Raw genomic sequence first — 19,211 nt, forward strand, 5'->3', positions numbered from 1 at the left:
TGTGGAAGCGGCAAGAGAACGGAGCGGCCGCCGTGCAGCTCCTAGATTGCTTTTTCCTTCCCGTGAGTCTCCCCCCAATGGCAGCCCAGCTGGTCTCTCAAAAGACGAGGACGGGAGGAGCAATTAGCAGCCCCGTCACTAGGGGGAGCTGAGAGCCGGAGCAATGGCCAGCAGGTGCCGAAGGGGAGATGGACGGGTGGCCGAGAGGAGCACAGGAAGGTGTGGCCGAGAGAGTTTGCAGCGAAAGATCCTGCAAAGAGGAGAATCCAAGAGAGGCCACCACTTAAAAAAAAAAAAAAGTAGATTTAAATTGTGGGCCATTTGAGTGCCATGAAGGGAAGAAAAAAGAAGAGAGAGAGTTCTGACTCTCTGGTATGCTGGGATAAAGCTATTGCCGAATCCCCATTAAAAGGAATAGGAGATGCGAAATGTTCCCATTAATTACAATGGGATAAAGTCGGAATCCAGTGGCTCCTTTAAGACCAACAATGTTTCATTCAAGGTATACACTTTTGTGTGCCCATACTTCTTCAGCCATATTTATTTACTCACTTACTTATTTATTTATGTTTAGATTTCTAGACCGCTGCTCCTAGCATGCTATCTCGCAGCGGTTTACAAAGAAAAAAATATCACACTCCCCATAAAAATATACACAATAACAGCAATTTAAATCCAAGCCCACACAAGATGGCGGTTCCAATATGAAACACCCCCTCCCCTCCCCCCCCAAATCCCTCTTATGCTCCAGGCATCGGTCTCGGTGCAGAAGACATACAAGTGGGTTGGCAACTGAATTCGCACACAGCTCCCAGTACGGTCTAACACCATACCCAGAAGCGTGCGTGCGGGAGGGGGGGATGACCTGAAAATCCTTCGCCTGTATGGGAATGATGGCGCACCTGCCCCATTACCCCCCAATGGTTTCCAGCAGGTTCAACGTGGGATTGCCTGGAAGGCATTCCTCAGAGCAACCCCATGCCAGTTTGTGGGAAAGAGGTGGTTGGGCAGGTGCCATCTGGATTTCCCATCTCTGTCACCAAACCCTCACAGGCCAGCCTCGGACCAAAACAGGCTCCCCACTCCCAAGCAAGAGGCTGCTTGCCGGAAGAGTTCCATACCACCTATCCTAATTGATCATGACAGAAGTGGGGAGGGGGATCATAATCCACATTCTTGCCAAATGGCTTTTTAAAAAGGAAATTGGATGAGCCCCTGTCAGGAGTGCGTGACTTTTAAGTCTCTGGGAAGGTGGGGACTGGACTGGATGGCCGTCTGTGTGTCAGAGTTCAGCCGATTGCTGCCAATAATCAGACCTTGTTGAAGAAAATCTCTTTATTGAGGATATGCCAATGCTAACATCTCTAAACCTTTGCTAAGACTAACCACCTAGGAACTGTTGCCTCTTCTTAATCTCCAGTCCCCTGGCTCCTGCCCATTTGGGTGTAAAACACTCCAGATGCCAACCTCCATAGACAGGCCAGAAAGACACAACTGTTGCCTCTGGATCCAGGGTCAAGGAGTGATATCACATTCTCACACATCAAACAACTTTACAGCTGGAATCCTTGGTGCAAACAACAACACCCTAAGCCAGCTACTTTCACACCAATGACAATTAATTATAGAATGAAAGGTAGATTAAAAAACAAATGGCAGAAGTATGGATACAAAACAGCTCTGTAATTCTGGTCAAATCAGCAGGGCGATCCCCAGAACCTCCATTCCTCAAGATCAGGGGTGGCCAAACTATGGCTCTCCAGATGTCTACGGACTACAAATCCCATGAGCCCCTGCCAGCGAATGCTCTGTGTGATTCTGATCAAATTGGCAGGGTGATCCCCAGAACCTCCATTCTTCAAGGGCAGGGGTGGCCAAACTGTGGCTCTCCAGGACTACAATTCCTATGAGCCCCTGCCAGCATATGCTCTGTGTGATTCTGGCCAAATCCTCAATCAAGAACATTCCTTGTTGGAATTGCCAGGAATGAACCCCTGACCATCTGCATGCTGAGCAGATGAACACACCCAAGCACATGCAGTGAATCAGACCATCGGCCCATCATGCAGGGTGGGGGCTACTTAGGTCCAGGACTGGCCTAGGAGGCTTTGATGCCAGAGATGGGAAATCCAGACAGCATCCCCCCCCAAACACACACACACCTTTCATTACTCTTGAAAGGTTCAGGGCAGGAACAGGGCAGGCTCCTGAAATCCTAACCCCCCCCCTCTTTTCTCCCCCTGGACCTCCGGACCCTCCCACTCTCACCTCTCATGTGCCACGGTCCACCTTGGCCAACTTCTCCTCCCTGCCCATCACACACACACACACACACACCCCAATGGCAGGCTGCCCAAGGCTCTGCCCAGCCTACAAGCCCCCCCCCCCTTTGCCAGGCTCAGCGGCTCTCGCAGCGGCTAATGGCCGAGGTTCTATGCGCAGTGCCAGAAGCAATTTCAGCAAGAAAGAGATGGATGTTTCTTTCGTCTACAGTGCAACGGCAGCAAAGAGAGGGAGAGAGAGAAACTAATTCTGCCAGCCTACCCCCCCCCCACCTCCTTCCATCCCCTCCCACCATAGCGCACTTAACCTTTTTAATGCCAGGGTGGTGACTCTGGCTGCTATGGTCTCTGGCGCACAGGGTCGGCTTTGAGCATTACGTTTTGCACACCCACCTGTTTTCCAAAAATGATAAGCAACAAGCCTACGGATATGAAAAGCGAATTTGCTATGTAGGCTGCTCCTGCTGCACCAGAAGCCTTGCAGGTGTCCCTGTAAAAGATGCATGCTTCCCCACCTAAGTATTTCTACAGGACTTAAAAATATATATTGTTTCTGGTCTCTAGGGGGTGCACTGCAGGCAGGTGTGGCACAACTGACTATGCTCCAAACTGGGGCTGCCTTTGAATAGGTGAACCTGCTTCCTATTGAATCAGGCCTTCTTCCCATCAAGGTTATTAAGGGTCTGCTCTGACTGGTAGCAACACTCCAAAACTCATGTAGCTGAATTCCACACCAACTTCCACCCAATCTTCCTTTTTTTTCCCCACTGGAAATGCCAGGGACTTGACTTGGGACCTTCTGTGTGCCAAACAGATTAACAGCCTCAAAACACGCATGAAGCTGCCTTACGCTGAACCAGGCCCCTGGTCACCCACAAACTGGTCCTTTAAAGCAGGGATAGTCAACCTGTGGTCCTCCAGATGTCCATGGACTACAATTCCCATGAGCCCCTGCCAGCGTTTGCCAGCAGGGGCTCATGGGGATTGTAGTCCATGGACATCTGGAGGACCACAGCTTGACTACCCCCTGCTTTAAACTGGTGATGCATGCAAAGCAGAGGCTCTTCCACGGGGCCACCGCCCCTCCCCAAACGCTTTGCCACGGAGACACAGCCCCTCCCCCTTCCCACCCTGCCAATCTGCGAGCCCCAGATGTGGCCATCTTGTTCCACGAGAAACATCTCAAGCATCTTTGGGGAAGGCCGCGTGCGGCAGCCTGGGGGGTCCGGGGAAAGCATCCATTTGTCCAGAGGGCCAAAACAGCTAAGGAAAAGGTCTCCGTTCCCCTTACCCTTTGGATGATTCCGGAAGTGCTCCAAAGCAGCTGGAACGAGGCCAGTCTGGCGGGGTCAACCGTTTCCCAGTTGCAACCTGAGCCCGGGAAGACCCGCCTTGCCTTGAGGGGCGCACCGTCTCTCCGAGACAAAATCAGAAGGGAAGCAAGAGTAAAATCCTTCTTGGACGAGAGTCGACCCGGAGTACTTCACTGAAGCGGGTGACGGATTCAAACCGCTCTGGAATTCCGTGCTGATTCATTCATTCATTCCATTTCCCCCCTTGGCTGCAGTGAAAGCGCTTGCCTGTTTTTCGGAGGACAGTCGCGTGCCTCAGGACGCTACAGGGGAGAGAAGGATGCTACAGGATCCCTGCCCCCTTGCCTTGAGAGGATCGGGGCCAGCCAGGGGCCAGCCTGGTCTCTGCAAAAAAAGGGGGAATTGCGCACAGCTTTGGAAGCCAGCCTCGCCTTCCTCCCTTCCCCAGACGACCGTGGAAAACCCCTCGCTAGTTCCGTACCTCTGCCAACGCCTCGCCAGCTGCCGACACCACGGCGGGGAGGGTCCCCGGGCTGGACATGATCGCCCTCAGCTCAGAGCACGCCCACCCTGTTCGGGCGCTCGCCTGAGGATTATCGAAAAAGAGGATCGCTCAAACACAGTTTATTACTGCAGTTCCATAAATCTTCATGAGGCACGGCAAAGCGAGACAGGCAGCCGGGGGCCGGGAGAGGAAGCAGCGGCACTCAGCAGAGCATGAAAAATAGTCAGGGAAAGCGATCATCTAGAAATGGACCAGAAAAAGAGAGGAGGGGGGAGAGAGGGAGAGAGAGAGAGATTGCATCGGTGGGAGTGGTGGGCAGGCAAGGAGAGGAAAGGCACGGAAAGTCCTCCCGGCGACGAGAACTGTCAATGTCCAGCCATTAAGGAGAGGAGGGAGAGGACGAGGCCCCCCTCCTCTCAAGAACTGCTGCAGCTGCCAGGATGGGAGTCCTTCCACTCCGCATGCACAGTGCCTGAGGAAGGGGCAAGCACATTGGCTTGCTGGAGTTTCCCTGACGTGGAGATAACCCCTTCCACTCCATGCTGCAGAGAGACGGCCTCCCTTCCCCACCTCGGCCCCCAAAGAGCACCATCACCACTGCTCGAACCGGCATTGCTTCACAGCCCAGGGGTCAGCCCCAGAGCTTATTTCCACTAACCAGAGAGAGGGCTCAGCCTTGGGATGCCCAGAGGCAGGTGGTCAAGGGCCCGAACGCAACTTTCCTGAGAGGCTAGGCCAAAATGGACAGAGAGGTTTATCTCGACAACAAAAACGAAAAATACCGCTAAGGTTGAGGAGTCCCCATGGTCCTGTGGTAGAGCACTTGCTTGGCATGCGGAAGGTCCCAGGTTCGAGACCCGGCACCTCCAGTTGGTCAAGTAGCGGGTGATGGGGAAGACCTCTACCAGAGATGATCACTACCAGCCAGAGTAGGTGATACTGAGGCTTGCAGACAAATGGTCTTGTTCAGTATGGGGCAGTTTCCTCTACTGAGGCATTGGTTCAATCTTACAGAATTTACATGGCACACAGAAGGTCACAGGTTCAATTCCTGGCCCAGGTAAAAGGATTAGTAAACAGCTGATGAGAGGAACCTCTACTGGAGTCCCGGCAGTGCTGCTGCTGGTCAGAGGAGGCAACCCTAATGTGGAGAGACTAAAGGTCTGGGTGAATAAAAGGCAGCATCTTCAGTGCTCGCAATTATGGCCTCTGCACTGTCCTCAGCTATGTGAGATATTGGAGTGGGAACAAGCCAAGAGATCTGATCACCCTATTGCTTCCAGTTGGACGTTCCCATGGGCAGTTGGCAGCCAAGCTCACACTGGCTAAAAGGGCAGTCATGACCTAAGTGGAGTTTCAGGGCAGATCTACAGAATGGTCCTATTCCAAGACCCAGGATTAGGATCCGTCAGGGTGAGAAGGCAGAAGGACAGCAGGATCCAAAGTCAGGAGAAGGGTCCAGCCGGGCTTTCTGAATAAAGCGATCTATCCCACTGTCAAGGAGAGCTGAGGTCAGTAGAAGGCTTATCCCAAAAGCCAAAAGTGCAAATGGGGAAGGAGGAAACAGAGCAGGACCTTAAACTCAGTGTCAAGAAGACTGCAAGTCAGGCAACTGTCCCAGGAGGCTTCCTAGACTGTTATGTGGAGCCATCTAAGGATAAATGAGAACAGTGCTACCCCTTCACTCCAGAGATCTGAGCATAGAATCATAGAAGAGTTGGAAGGCGCCATGCAGGCCATCTAGTCCAACCCCCTGCTCTACGCAGGATCAGCCAAGATGAGAAGTATCTGTCCAGCTGTTGCTTGAAGATCGCCAGTGAGGGGGAGCTCACCACCTCCTTAGGCAGCCAACTCCACGGTGGAACTACTCTGTCTGTGAACTATTTTTCCTGATATGTAGCTGGTATCATTCTAACTGTAGTTTAAAGCCATCCTCTGCTGCCAACAGGAATTGCTTCCTACTTTCCTCCAAGTGACAACCTTTCAAATACTTAAAGACAGCAATCATGTCCCCTCTCAGCCTCCTCTTCTCCAGGCTGAACATTCCCAAGTCCTTTCTTCACAGGGGTCGCTCCCCAGGCCCCAGATCATCCTCATCACTCTCCTCTGTACCCTCTCCATTTTGTCCACAGCTTTTTAAAAGTCAGGTCTCCAGAACTGCACCCAGGACTCCAGGTGGGGTCTGACCAATGTGATATTCAGAGGGACTATGACATCTTGTGATTTTGATGTGATGCCTCTGTTGATGCAGCCCAAGACTGCATTCTCCTTTTTTTCCAGCCGCATCACACTGCCTGCTCATGTTTCGCTTACAGTCCACAAGGACCCCAAGATTTCGATATGTCAAGTCTTAGACAGTTTCATTCCCTTAGACAGTTTTTGCCTGCTGCCCTGACAGCTCCATTACCTTCAATGGTTTGATTTTCCTGTTCTGTGATCCGAAGCCCACGGTATTGTTTTGTTCATTATGCATCTTTGCTTTTTGATTAAGAGGGGTTTTTTGTTCGTATTTTGCAAACCCCCCTCCCTGCGTTGCAAAAGTGAGAAAAGTGATTATTAATATCAAACAATAATAATAAATATAGGGGATGCAAGGGATTAATCACCTGGCTTCTGATGCACTGAGATCTCCAGGTTTTTTTTCTGAGAAAATCAAGTTTCTAGCCCTTTTGTTTAGGAAACAAACTGATTGCATATGCATGGGAACTACACACACACACAGCAAAACTTGGTGCAACTTCAGCAGTCAGAGAAGGAACACAACCAGAACTATTTCAGCACCACGGTCAGCTCCTCCCTCCCAAGGCACTGCTATTCTGTTTGCTTCCCATCAACCAAGAAACACCTTCTCTCTCTCTCCTTTCCTTCCAGCCTGGCCCAAGAAAAATCCCATTCCTTCACAAACCTGTTTCATATTTTTGCCAGGCAGCACACGATTCACTGACAGCACTCCTCCAAAACGTCCCTGTTACAATATCGGATATGAAAGGCTCTCGGGTCACAAATCCTGATAAATCTTGGCCTGAGATTCTGTACCACCCCTGCCAAGCAGAGCAGACTGACCTGAACTGGATGACTCTGTATCAAGTGGCTTGAGACAATCTCATTTCTTGATTAAAATACTTATATCTCATCCCTCTTGCTAACCACAGTGGCTCATGAAGGCATTTAAGAACGACTGGCTTTTTTCAGTTTGGTTGCCTGAACCTCAAATAGAAAGCAAATCTGTGTACATTGCATAATTTCGTCCCCAACTCCTAAGCAGAGAGTGTGGGGCAGTAGTTACAGTGTCAGACAAGGATCTGGAAGGTCCAGGTTTGAATCCCCCCATTCTGGGTGGGGGGAGACTACAAGAAATTATGCCTTAATACCAAGCTGCATGCCCTGACCACGTGGCTGCACAACCACCCAGCTTTGGGTTGCCTTCAGCCAGCCACACACAGGCCACACTCAGTCCCTGCTCCTCATTTCCCATTTGCTGTGAGGGAAAGGTCAGCCCCCCCCCAAGGCAGTGTGGTGGTGGTGGGGGGGGAGGTTTCGACTTGCTCCGAGGGAGACCTGTCATCTCTCTGTGCCTTCCTCCACATGACAGGCACAAGCAGGGAGAGAAGGGGGGAGGGCGGGGGCGGAGAAGTCAGCCCAGCCACCCCAAACCAATAATAGCTAAGCATGCAGTCCCAGAGGCCTTGCTTTAAGTCACTTCAGCTTTTGCTCAAGGATCTGCAGGTGGAAAGAAAAAGAGTCCCTGCTGAGGGCCAGGGTGGGAAGTGCAACACGCTGGAAGGGTGAGGGGAACCCAGGCTGTAGAAAGGATTTGAAGCACAGGAAGAGCTGAGCCAACCATGCAAGAATCTAAGATGAGCCTTGCAGAATCAGGCCAGTGGTCCTTCTTGTCCAGCATCCTGGTGCACACCTTGGCTGACCACTTGCCCTGGGAAGGGGGAGGCGGGCAGCAATCAAGACACAGAAGCCAAGATGCCCCCCCCCCATGTCATGTCCTAGCAGTGGCAGTCCAAGGTTTGCTACTTCTGGAGGTTCTCTTTTGTCCCTTGACAAAAGGACCCCTCCCCCTTGAATCTGTCCACTCCCATTTCAAAGACATCCATGCTGGAGACCAACAGTATGTTCACCAGCTGTGTTTCCTCCAATTGGATTGCTCAATGAGTAAAGAAATTGTCCTGTTGTCTGGCTAACAAAATCTTATACCCATCAGCTGTGTGGAGCACCCCGAGGTCTAATATCTGTCCACATTGAAGAAGAAGAGAAGAATCTCTCCCCAAAGGAGTCTCAAAGCGGCTTAGAGTCGCCTTCCCTTTCCTCTCCCCACAACAGACACCCTGTGAGGGTTATGGGTCTGAGAGAGCCCTGATATCCCTGCTTGGTCAAAACAGCTTTATCAGTGCCATGGCAAGCCCAAGGGCACTCAGCTGGCTGCATGTGGGGGAGCGGGGAATCAAACCCGGCTTGCCAGATTAGAAGTCCTAACCACTACATCAAACTGGCTCTCCACTCCATGCAACATTTTATAAACCTTTACATCATGTCATCCCAGCCACTAACGGGGTGCTTCATAGATGCTCCAATGACATGGATAACATTTCTGGAAATTTGCAGCCACAGAGGAAAATGCATGGAAGGGACTCCACCAATCTCCACTGCTCTGTAAAATGGGACAACAGACCCCAAAGAGCAGTGTAAAGGGCAGCTGGAGATCTGCAGCTGGAGGGGGGATCAGCAAAAAACCCCAAACAGTTGGCCTCTTCCCGTCCATGGATGTCGTCCCCTGGAGCCAACCCTCTGCTTATATATTTTTGTTGCAGAACTTTTTGCCATTGCACCTAAGGAATAGACACCCACTGTGAAATCCTAGACACAAACAAATAGGGGTATTTTGCTGCAAGCTTTATGACCCAGCCTGGGGGAGGGGAATCCAAGAGAAGCTAGCTGTGCCTACTGTGTGCCGAACACAATGCTCGATGTCGCTGACTCTGACAGCATTGATCATGTGTCGAGGGCAAGAAAGACAAGGGAGGGCGCTCAGGCCCAGCCGGTGATCCGAGCAAAGGTAATCCGGAGATGGTGAGGTCGGGCCTCCTGCTGGGTTCAATGGGGACTTCTCCCCTGGTAAGTGTTTTGAGAACTGCCACCCAAGCTGTTCAGACGAGCGAGCAGAATCGAATCCGACGCTTGCAAATGGGCTGTGATCTGGCCCTCTCTGACCTACTTGGGCAAGGAAGCGTCCTTTATTTATTCTGCCTGTATCCCTCCCTTCCTTCCAGCACTCAGTTCAGGGTGGCCTGCATCAAAGTCCCCTCCCAAGCTTCACCTGCACAATAACCCTGGAAGGAACGGCTAGCCTGGGAGGATGTGCCTGGCCCAAGGTCACCCAGTGTACCATGAACCACTGCATCATGTTGGCTCTTTGGCTGGTGTGGTCAGTCTCCTTTTCTTCCCCCATCGAGCAAGGAAGAAGAAGAAGAAGACTCACAAAGCAGCTTACAATTGCCTTCCCTTCCTCTCCCCACAACAGACACCTGTGAAGTAGGTAGAGCTGAGAGAGCTCTAACTGAACGGCTCTGGGAGAACAGCTCTAACAGGACTGTGACTAGCCCAAGGTCACCCAGCAGGTCTCATGTGTCTGGAAGTTACTTACAGTCACCTTCCCTTCCTCTCCCCACAACAGACACCCTGTGAGGCAAGTGGGGCTGAGAGAGCTCTGAGAGAACCGTGACTGGTTCAAGGCAACACCAGTTGACCGTGTGCAGAGAAATCCAACCTGGTTCTCCAGATTTGAGTCTACCACTCTTAACCATTGCACCAGACTCAGTTCACTGGGTAGAGGATGGATACCCCCTGGACTCTTGACATCTCCCTGATGCAACGAGATGCAACCAAGATGGTGAAGAAGGTTGGAACACCTTCTCTGTGAGGAAAGACTGAAGAGTCTGGGACATTTCAGATTAGGCGGGGCATGAGAGGGGTTTATAAAATTATGCATGGGGTGGAGAAACATGACCAAGAAAACTTGGCCATCTCCACCCCATGAGGAAGGCCTCAGCCCCTATAACCTACGATTATGCCTCCAGAGGAACTGGTTGGCCCTTGCATGAGACAGAATGCTGGACTAGATGGATCATGGGTCTGATCCAGCCAGGCTCTTCTGATGTTCTTATGAAGGCCTTGGCCTCTCTGCCCTGTTGTTGGCTTCCAGTGGAACTGGCTGGCCACTGTGTGAGACAGTAAGCGAGGCAAGACGGACCATTGGTCTGACCCTGCAGGGCTCTTCTTAAGTGGCCAGTGTATTGATTAGAGAGTCAGACTACGATCTGGGAAACCCTGGTTCAAATCTCTACTTTGCCATGGAAGCTTGCTGGGTGGTTGACCTTGTGCTTACAACACATTGTCAGCCTTACCAAGCTTTCTTGCATTGCCGTGAAGATAAAACGGAAGAGAGGAGAGCAACGTATGTCTCCTTGGGTCTCTGTTGGGGAGGAAAACGGGGTGAAAAGGAAGAAGGGGAAGAACGAAACATCTTGGTTGGAGCTGCTCTCACAGTTGCTGAGCCCATGATGAGATCAGGGCACACAGTCTGACGCGCAACTGTCCAGGAGGCGCCCAGAGCGAGCAGAGGTTTGCGAATCCACAGCCTATGGCTGAGACGCTTACAAAAAGCAGAGGGACTGGAAGAAGAAAACGAGGTGAAACGAGGACAACATTTGTAGCAAGCTGTCAGGTGCAGAAGCAGAGATGATGAGCTGATGGGACAGGAAGACGCCTTCCGAGGCCGGGGCGAGGGGCATCCCAGCTTTTCTTCACTGCAGATCAGAAATACTGAGCTAGAAATTAGCCTGTGTGATTCTGAAAAGAAGAGGATCCACACCCTACCTTCAGACTCCACTAAGCTTACCAAAAATGGCGGAGGAGGAAACAAGGAGGAGTTCGTGCCTTGCATATTAAGCGTGGAAGAAACTAAGAGAAAGTCTCCCATAGAAATTGACTCTCCCCAAGGGGACTCAACCCATCATTCAAATAAGAATCTCCCTACTGCAAGGGATGTAAGTGCTTGAACATTCCCCCTATGTACAAAAAAGGGCAGAAATCCACACACAAGGAAAACCAGCCTCTCAGGGTTTTTGGTCTCATCTCCCCTGACAAGCTAATGCTCTATTTGCAGGGAGGGTTTCTTTTTCAAGAAATTATTTGGGTTTTTTTGGGGGGGGGTTAAATAAAAGAAATCAGATTGTCATTTCAATGTCTCAAAAAATTCAGACAGCCCCTCGCCTGCCTTTACTTGTGATCCAAGCAAAGGGGCTTTCAAGGCAAGTGAGAGGCAGAGGGGGTTGGCCATGGCCTTCCTCTGCAGCGCCTTCCTTGGTGGTCTCTCTTCCAAATACTGTCCCTGCCTATCGAGGGGCATTTCAAAGCAAGTGAGAGGCAGAGGGGGTTGGCCATGGCCTTCCTCTGCAGATCCTTCCTTGGTGGTATCCCATTCAAGAATTATTGGCCACCCCTGCCAGGGGCTTTCAAGGCCAGTGAGAAGCAGAGGTAGTTTGCCATGGCCTTCCTCTGCAGAGCCTTCCTTGGTGTTCTCCCATTCAAGAATTATTGGCCACCCCTGCCAGGGGCTTTCAAGGCCAGTGAGAAGCAGAGGGGGTTGGCCATGGCCTTCCCCTGCAGAGCCTTCCTTGGTGGTCTCTCTTCCAAATACTGTCCCTGCCTATCGAGGGGCTTTCAAGGCCAGTGAGAAGCAGAGGGGGTTGGCCATGGCCTTCCCCTGCAGAGCCTTCCTTGGTAGTCTCTCTTCCAAGTACTCTCCCTGCCTAGCAAGGGGCTTTCAAGGCCAGTGAGAAGCAGAGGGGGTTGGTCATGGCCTTCCTCTGCAGCGCCTTCCTTGGTGGTCTCTCTTCCAAGTACTCTCCCTGCCTATCGAGGGGCTTTCAAGGCCAGTGAGAAGCAGAGGGGGTTGGCCATGGCCTTCCCCTGCAGAGCCTTCCTTGGTGGTCTCTCTTCCAAGTACTCTCTCTGCCTAGCAAGGGGCTTTCAAGGCCAGTGAGAAGCAGAGGGGGTTGGTCATGGCCTTCCTCTGCAGCGCCTTCCTTGGTGGTCTCTCTTCCAAGTACTCTCCCTGTCTAGCAAGGGGCTTTCAAGGCAAGTGAGAAGCAGAGGGGGTTGGTCATGGCCTTCCTCTGCAGCGCCTTCCTTGGTGGTCTCTCTTCCAAATACTGTCCCTGCCTATCGAGGGGCATTTCAAAGCGAGTGAGAGGCAGAGGGGGTTGGCCATGGCCTTCCTCTGCAGATCCTTCCTTGGTGGTCTCCCTTCCTGCTTAGCTTCCGAGATGTTACAGGATCCACCATTCCACCTTCCCTCTTGGCCACTAGGCCATCCTGGCTCAGAATTCATCTTCATCTCAAGATGCTCAGCTATTTAGCCATAAGTTAGGCCCTGAGCAGCGTTTTGTGAATCAGGTCGCAGGGGGGTGTTGCAAGGAGAGAATGACGGCTGCAAGGGCAGGCATTAGCAGCAGGACGGTGTGTGCGATTGCGCGTGTGCTGTAGATCAGTGTATTTGCAACTGCCTGCAGCTGCGATCCCATCAGAGTGCTAGCACACTAGCGCATGTCACCGTTGAGCTGACGATGTGCTGAGGGCTGCAGATTTAGAAGGCACTGAGTGACTCCTCTTGAGCGCCAGTTTCGGCTTTTTTTTTGCCCATCAAGCTTCTAACCTGGTGCGGAAAACTAATGTCTCCCCACAAAGTGGGGATGCGCATGGAAGTCTAAAGTGCAACGGTGCCCTGGGGAAGATTTCTCCAGCCATGCGTGCAGAAAGCGCTCTGGATTTCCATGAGCAATGACTTTTTGTTCTCCTCCTTCGAGGCCTTCTTTGCAGTACAGCGAAGCACAGGCCTTTCGAACTGAATTCCCCGACATTCCTAAAACTGACTTTCCACCCAGCTGGTGATTCTATGTTTCTTCCTGGAGCCCAGGTGGATTTAGGGTTCATGGCAGGGCTCAGCTTCGGGAGACAGAAAGTAACAAATGAAGGAAGAGGTTTTCAGCCTGAGCGTTTGCGAACGGCACGCAGACGTCAAACGGAGAGGATGTATCCGCGTGGAAGTTTTCCTCCACTTTGGCGTCCAAAATACCACATGAGGTCCTCTTTGTCCATTTCCAGGATTTCCCCACCCTGGTTTGGTTCGGTCTTTTCGGAATGAATACGGAGCTTGTAGGTTTTCCATGACACCGGATGTCTTTTTTTAAATGTCTATTGCACCATATTGTAGAACCATAGAAGAGTTGGAAGGTACCATCCAGGCCAGCAAGTACAACCCGCTGCTCAATGCTGGATCAGCCTAAAGCATCTGGGATAAGGATCTGTCCAGCTGCTGCTTGAAGACGGCCAGTGAGGGGGAGCTCCCCACCTCCTTAGGCAGCCCATTCCACTGCTGAACTACTCAGACTGTGAATTCCTCTGATATTATTATTATTATTATTATTATTATTATTATTATTATTATTATTATTATTATTATTATTATTATTATTATTATTATTATTATTATTATTAGGCTTGTATCCCATTGCTTTCCAAAGACTCATGATGGCTTACAAGATAAAACCCCCATAAAATCCCGATATAAAACCCATTATACCCAGGAGCTCTATAACGTCCCCCAACCACAAAGATTGGCAGCTGAAAAATTCCCTACCCCCCCCCCAGCAGACCTCCCTAGAGGTGAGGGGTGTAGATGTAATGAGCCTGAGGAGGGGCCGTGATGTTCCTAGCACCGTTACTGGCCTCCACCAAAGACCTGGCGGGAGAGCTCCAATTTGCAGGACCTGTGGAACTGTGACAGCTCTGGCCCTGGTATCTCGCTGGCCCCATTCTACATGTAGTTTAAAGCCATTCCTGTGGGTCCTCTCCTCTGCTGCCAACAGGAACCGTTCCCTGCCCTCCTCCAAGTGACAACCTTTCAAACACTCAAGGAAAGCAATCATATCTCCTGTCAACCTCCTCTTCTCCAGGGCGGAACATTCCCAAGTCCCCCAGACTTTCCTCATATAATAATCTATCGCCAGCACCTACTGCTGCCTCTGAATTCCCAACTTCCGCCCTCTTTTTTTTAAAGCAAGGCTAGAGACTAATTTTTAAAAGAAAGTCTGGGGAGTCAGAGGCAGTTGATCTTATAAAGTTCTTGCACAATAGCACAAAGAGAAATTATGTTTGTTTTTTTTAAGCCACTCCTGCGGCATTCGGCGTTCCGCAGGGCCTGCAAAATGGAGCTCTTCCGCCAGGTCTTTGGTTGAGGCCAGGCAGCAAGGAAGATCTGACCCCCCACCCGAATTAGGAGCATGCACTCACTTGGTGATTTGCACTCCCCTCCTCCTGCTCCTGTATTAGTTTTCCTTTGAGGGGTTAGTAGGGTGCAGCCCGCCATGGTCTGTTATATATACTTATACATCTGGTATGGTTTTAAATGGTTTTTTTAATAGGGTTTTATTTCGGACAAACTGTAACCCGCCATGAGTCAGTTATGAGAGTGGTGGGCAATAAGTCTACTAACAACAACAACACTTTCAGCGTTCTGCAGGGCCTGCAAAACAGAGCTCTTCCACCAGGTCTATGTTTGAGGCTGGGCGGCAATGAATGAATGAATGAATGAATGAATGAATGAATGAATGAATGAATGAATGAATGAATGAATGAATGAATGAATGAATGAAATTCAGGGGAAACTGCAGCTGATGATGAAAGTGTGCCAGAAATTTCAGTATGGATACTCTATTGCCGGTGCATTCCCAGCAGTGGTTGTGAGGATACGCACACCACAGGCGTGCAGCAAGGACTGTAGACGAGGCTTTCTCCTTGTATATCCGAGAAAGGACAATCAGGGTGAAAGAATCCCTCCTGGGAACATTCTATCATCACCTCTCTTATCTATAGATTGAGGAGCCATTCCTCTCGCCTTCTGCTCAACCCCGTGGAATTATTTGGCTTTGGCAACGGGCCTGGAAAAAGCCGCTTGACTATGTGGCTGAATATTTATTTAACTTTGCAATTCAATATGACGTTTCGTATGTTTTTACTTGAACGAATACTGCAGTCATGCACCATGCTTGAAGGGTGTTTGTGTGTGTGTGTATGTGTGAAAGAGAGAGAGAGAGAGAGAGAGAAAGAGAGACACAGACAGACAGACAGACACACAGAGTGCCTGCTGAGAAGGGGGACATGAGTCACATGAAATCAGCCGCCCGGGCTGTGCAATATAGATGATTTCTGTGCACTTTAGTATGACACGGAGAGAGATGTAAACAAATGCATCTATTAAGCCCACATTTTGCAGGCACTAACAAGAGGAGGGGGGGTACAAAAAGCCCATTTCAATGAGTCAAGCCAACAATTTGACAGGCAGGAGAGAATTCTGAGTGCATCTCTAATTGAAAATGTTTGCTTTTTTAAAAAATCTGTGCTTTCTCTGGTGTGCGCATGATTTGTTTTTGCCTCCGGACAAGGTTTTGCCGGCTCTACGAACCAGTACAAAAACCCGCCAAACCTGTTACCAGAGACGAGGGTGGAGTCGACGTCCAATCGGAGTCGTGCGCAGCTGGCTTTTGGTGCTTCTCTGAACAGAATGCCCGCTTCTCCAGAAGGTTCAGCATGGAAATCATGTTCATCTACACCCATCGTCTGTACCGTGCCAGATCCGAGTTGGGAAACGCCTGGAGAATAGGTGGGCGGAGCCTGAAGTGGGTGGGTTTGGGGGAAGGGCCCTCAGCAAGGTATAATGCCACTGAGTCCACCCTCCAGAGCGGCCATCTTGTCCAGGGGAACTTATCTTTGTCACCTGGAGGTTGGCAATGCTAATCATTGGGGGGGGGGGGGACACTGTTATCTGACTCCAGACATGGCCTTGGATCCCACAAACAATTTCATTCGGTGAGAGCTACGCACCTCCCCCTAAAGGAAGGTATTCCACCACACTTTAACCGTGGTGGTCAGCAGTTCTCCCCTAGTCCCTAGCCGGGGTAGGTGGGGGGTTGGGTTTGTCGCCACGCTTGTCATTGGACTCCGTATTTTCGTTATTTGTTGTGATTTTAGAGGGGTTTTCAGGGGACCTTGCATTTTTATTTTTGTCTTGTAACCCGCCCCAAGCCGACTCCGCTGAGAATGGCGGGAAATAAATTCAAATAATAAATAAATAATAAATAAAGCGTTCTCCTGCTTGGGTTGCCTCTTCCGTTGCCACTGGCTTCCTGAAAACCACTGGCCTCGCCCGAACGGGAGTGTGAAAGCAAGAAGAAACATGGTCTGTTGCAGCAGCAAGGAAGCCAAAGGTTAGGGGTCCACAAAATATAAATATTTGCCTCCCTCCATGCACAGGAGCTACGGACGCACACCAGCATTTTTTAGCAGCCGTGGAGAAGGAGCCTTCCTTTTGATAAATAGGCATCTTCTATCAGTTCCATTTGTACGGAGCTTGTTATTCATAGAGAATAAATTGAATTCTTTTTTTAATCTCACTGCCTGCTTGTTCCGCTGTATCACAGAGAGCCAGCTTGGTTAAAGGCAGTGGCGCCTAATGTGGCACGCCGGGTTTGATTTCCCGCTCCTCCGTATGCAGCCACCTGGGTGACCTTGAGCTCATCGCAGCCCTGATAGTGCCGTTCTCACAGAAGAGTAACATCACTCTCTCAGCCTCACCGGACTCACGGGGTGTCTGTTATGGGGAGAGCAAGGTAACTGTAAGCTGCTTTGAAATTCCTTCTGGTAGAGAAAAGTGAGGAACAGCAACAACAACAACAACAACAACAACTCCTCCTCCTCCTCTTCTTCTTCTTTTTTATTATTAGATTAGATTATTATTAAATTTGTTTCTTCTTCTCCTTCTTCTTTATTATTAGATTAGATTATTATTAGATTTGTTTCTTCTTCTTTTCCTCCTCCTCCTCCTCCTTCTTCTTGTGGGTTCACCATTGTATAGTGCGCATTTTGTTATTTCAAAGATTAGCCTACGGTCCATGCCTATGTTTTAAATTCTTCCTTAACTCTCTAAATTGCACACAATAAATGTCAATTTAATGTGTCTGTTTACATTTTGTAGATGCCTCACCTTTGGCTTCCGAACTACTGGCTGGTTAGGGTTAGGCCTGTTGTTTTCTTGTATCGCTCTCCCCTTTGGGGTTTTTCTCCTCCTGCAGCAGCGACCCAGCCTGCACGGAACTTGAGGTCAAGGGATCCAAGCCTTGGAAATTGATCCTACTTTGCTGAAGCGATTGTTCCTGATGGATTCACCACCGGATGTGTGTGCGCTGGGTGCCGCCAGGTCGCTTCCAACCCATGGCGACTCTATGAATCAATGTCCTCTCAAGCATCCAATCATTAACAGCCTTGCTCAGGTCTTGCCGAGGCTTCTTTGACAGAGTCGATCCGTCTCACCTTGTTTCTTCCTCTTCCCCCCTGGCTGCTCTCAGTTCCAGAAGGCGTACAGCGTAGAGGATACACTGAACTAATTGCCTTACCTGGGAGAAGCAGGATGTCTTTGCTCGGGCCTCGTTATTTTTAATCGCTATGATTTATCTTCCATTCCTGCCTCTTTCGTCTGCCAGCCTCAAGCCAGGCTGCAGAATGCCCTCTGGCCTCGGGGCTATCCTGTGTACCCGCTGGTTGTTCTCCGTGACATCAGCATCTCTGCTGCTTCACGTTTCACTTGCCCTCCTCCTAAAGGAAGGCTTATCCATGTTCCATTGGCAGCATGATCCTCAGCTCTTTTAAACCATGGGCTCCAATGGGGTCAGAAGGGGGGGACTCTACCGAGGGTCGTGCTATCGGTAACTCAGACAAAGGCAACAGACAACCTGCGGTACACTTTGATGGATGCCGCAAAGCCATCAGACACTGGGGGGGGGGTGAACTGGGGGGACCAGGTTTCTAGTCCTCGTGGCTGTAAATGGGGCCATTAAGAAGGCAAAAACACTGATACAAGCCAGAACTGTAAAAAAGGAGTATGTTTGTAATAGCGGTTCAACTCTTGTGATTCTTAAATATTTCTCACTCCCCCCCCCAAAAAAAAAAATTGATTATAATCTCTCCCCTGGCATAGTTCTAAATATAACTGTTTATTATTTGTATGTCTAGTCTGTCTGGTGCTAAGGATTCTGGGTATGTAGCAAGAAATACAAGCACGTTGAAAGAAAGGTGGAGCACAACTTAAGAACATAAAAAAGGGGAAAGAAAGGGGAAGCACGACATAAGAATTGGATCAGACCTGTGGTCCATCTAGTCCACCATCTCATTTCACACAGTGACCAACCAGTACCTCTGGAGAGCCAACAACAGGGCAGAGAGGCAGAGGCCTTCCCCTGATAAGATCATAAGGAGAGCCCTGCTGAATTAGACCAACGGTCCATTTAATCCAGCATCCTATCTCACCTAGTGGCCAACCAGTCCGTCTGGCAAGCCAACAACAAGGCTTAGAGGCTGAGGCCTTCTCCTGATAAGAATGCAAGAAGAGCCCTGCTGGATCAGACCAGCCTCCCCCTGATGCCTCCCCCTGATGTTGTCTCCTGACACTGGGATTCAGAGGGTTAGTGCCTCTGAAAGGGGAGGTTCCCTTCAGTCACCAAGGCTAAACTTGTCTGCTAGTTACAAGAGGCAGTATGCAGCAGTGGTTAGAGAGTCAGACTAAGACCTGGGAAATTCGTGTTCGAATTGTGACTCTGCCACAAAAGCTTGTTGGGGGACCTAGAACCAGTCACTCTGCCTCAGCCTAACCCACTCCACAGGGCTGCTGTGAGGCTAAAACGAAGGAGAGGAAGATAAGAACAATCACTTTGGGTTTCCCATGCATAGAGAGGTGAGGCATAAATGAAATAAGTAAGCAGTTAAAAGCCCATTCCTGACTCTACACGACAAAATGCAACACAAATCAGTGTTAATTACATCGGTGTGGCATTCTGGGGCAACTTTCTGGCTTGTGACAGGTTTCCAGCCAGGACGCTTGCTTCGGAACAAACTGCCTTTGCCTGCAGCTGGAGATTTGCTTCCGCCACGTTCCGTGTACCTTCAGTAATTAGGGCTGATCGTTTATGCAGCACTGTGACTTTATCGAGA

At 50.2% G+C, this 19,211-nt stretch overlaps 1 protein-coding gene and 1 long non-coding RNA gene across 15 annotated transcripts in view; one reads left to right on the forward strand and one right to left on the reverse strand.

Moving 5' to 3' along the window:
* The window catches only part of LOC143826729 (uncharacterized), a 41,052-nt gene extending 22,860 nt beyond the window's left edge, over nucleotides 1-18,192 (forward strand). The window contains exons 3-4 of one of the 2 annotated variants that reach the window (XR_013227114.1): nucleotides 15,614-15,831; nucleotides 16,649-18,192. This is a non-coding gene — a long non-coding RNA (uncharacterized LOC143826729). Of the gene's footprint in view, nucleotides 1-15,613 lie in introns of both variants that reach the window. The other variant, XR_013227115.1, reaches the window with a different exon arrangement.
* The window catches only part of SRCIN1 (SRC kinase signaling inhibitor 1), a 279,306-nt gene that overhangs the window by 178,605 nt on the left and 81,490 nt on the right, over nucleotides 1-19,211 (reverse strand). Inside the window, exon 1 of one of the 13 annotated variants that reach the window (XM_077315660.1) lies at nucleotides 3,574-4,527. The exons of the other annotated variants lie outside the window; for them this stretch is intronic. The gene's annotated coding sequence lies outside the window, so the exon portion shown is untranslated. Of the gene's footprint in view, nucleotides 1-3,573; nucleotides 4,528-19,211 lie in introns of those variants that run through there. 13 annotated transcript variants of the gene reach the window in all.

The sequence above is a fragment of the Paroedura picta genome, chromosome 16, assembly GCF_049243985.1.
Source record: "Paroedura picta isolate Pp20150507F chromosome 16, Ppicta_v3.0, whole genome shotgun sequence".
NCBI classification, from domain to species: domain Eukaryota; kingdom Metazoa; phylum Chordata; class Lepidosauria; order Squamata; family Gekkonidae; genus Paroedura; species Paroedura picta.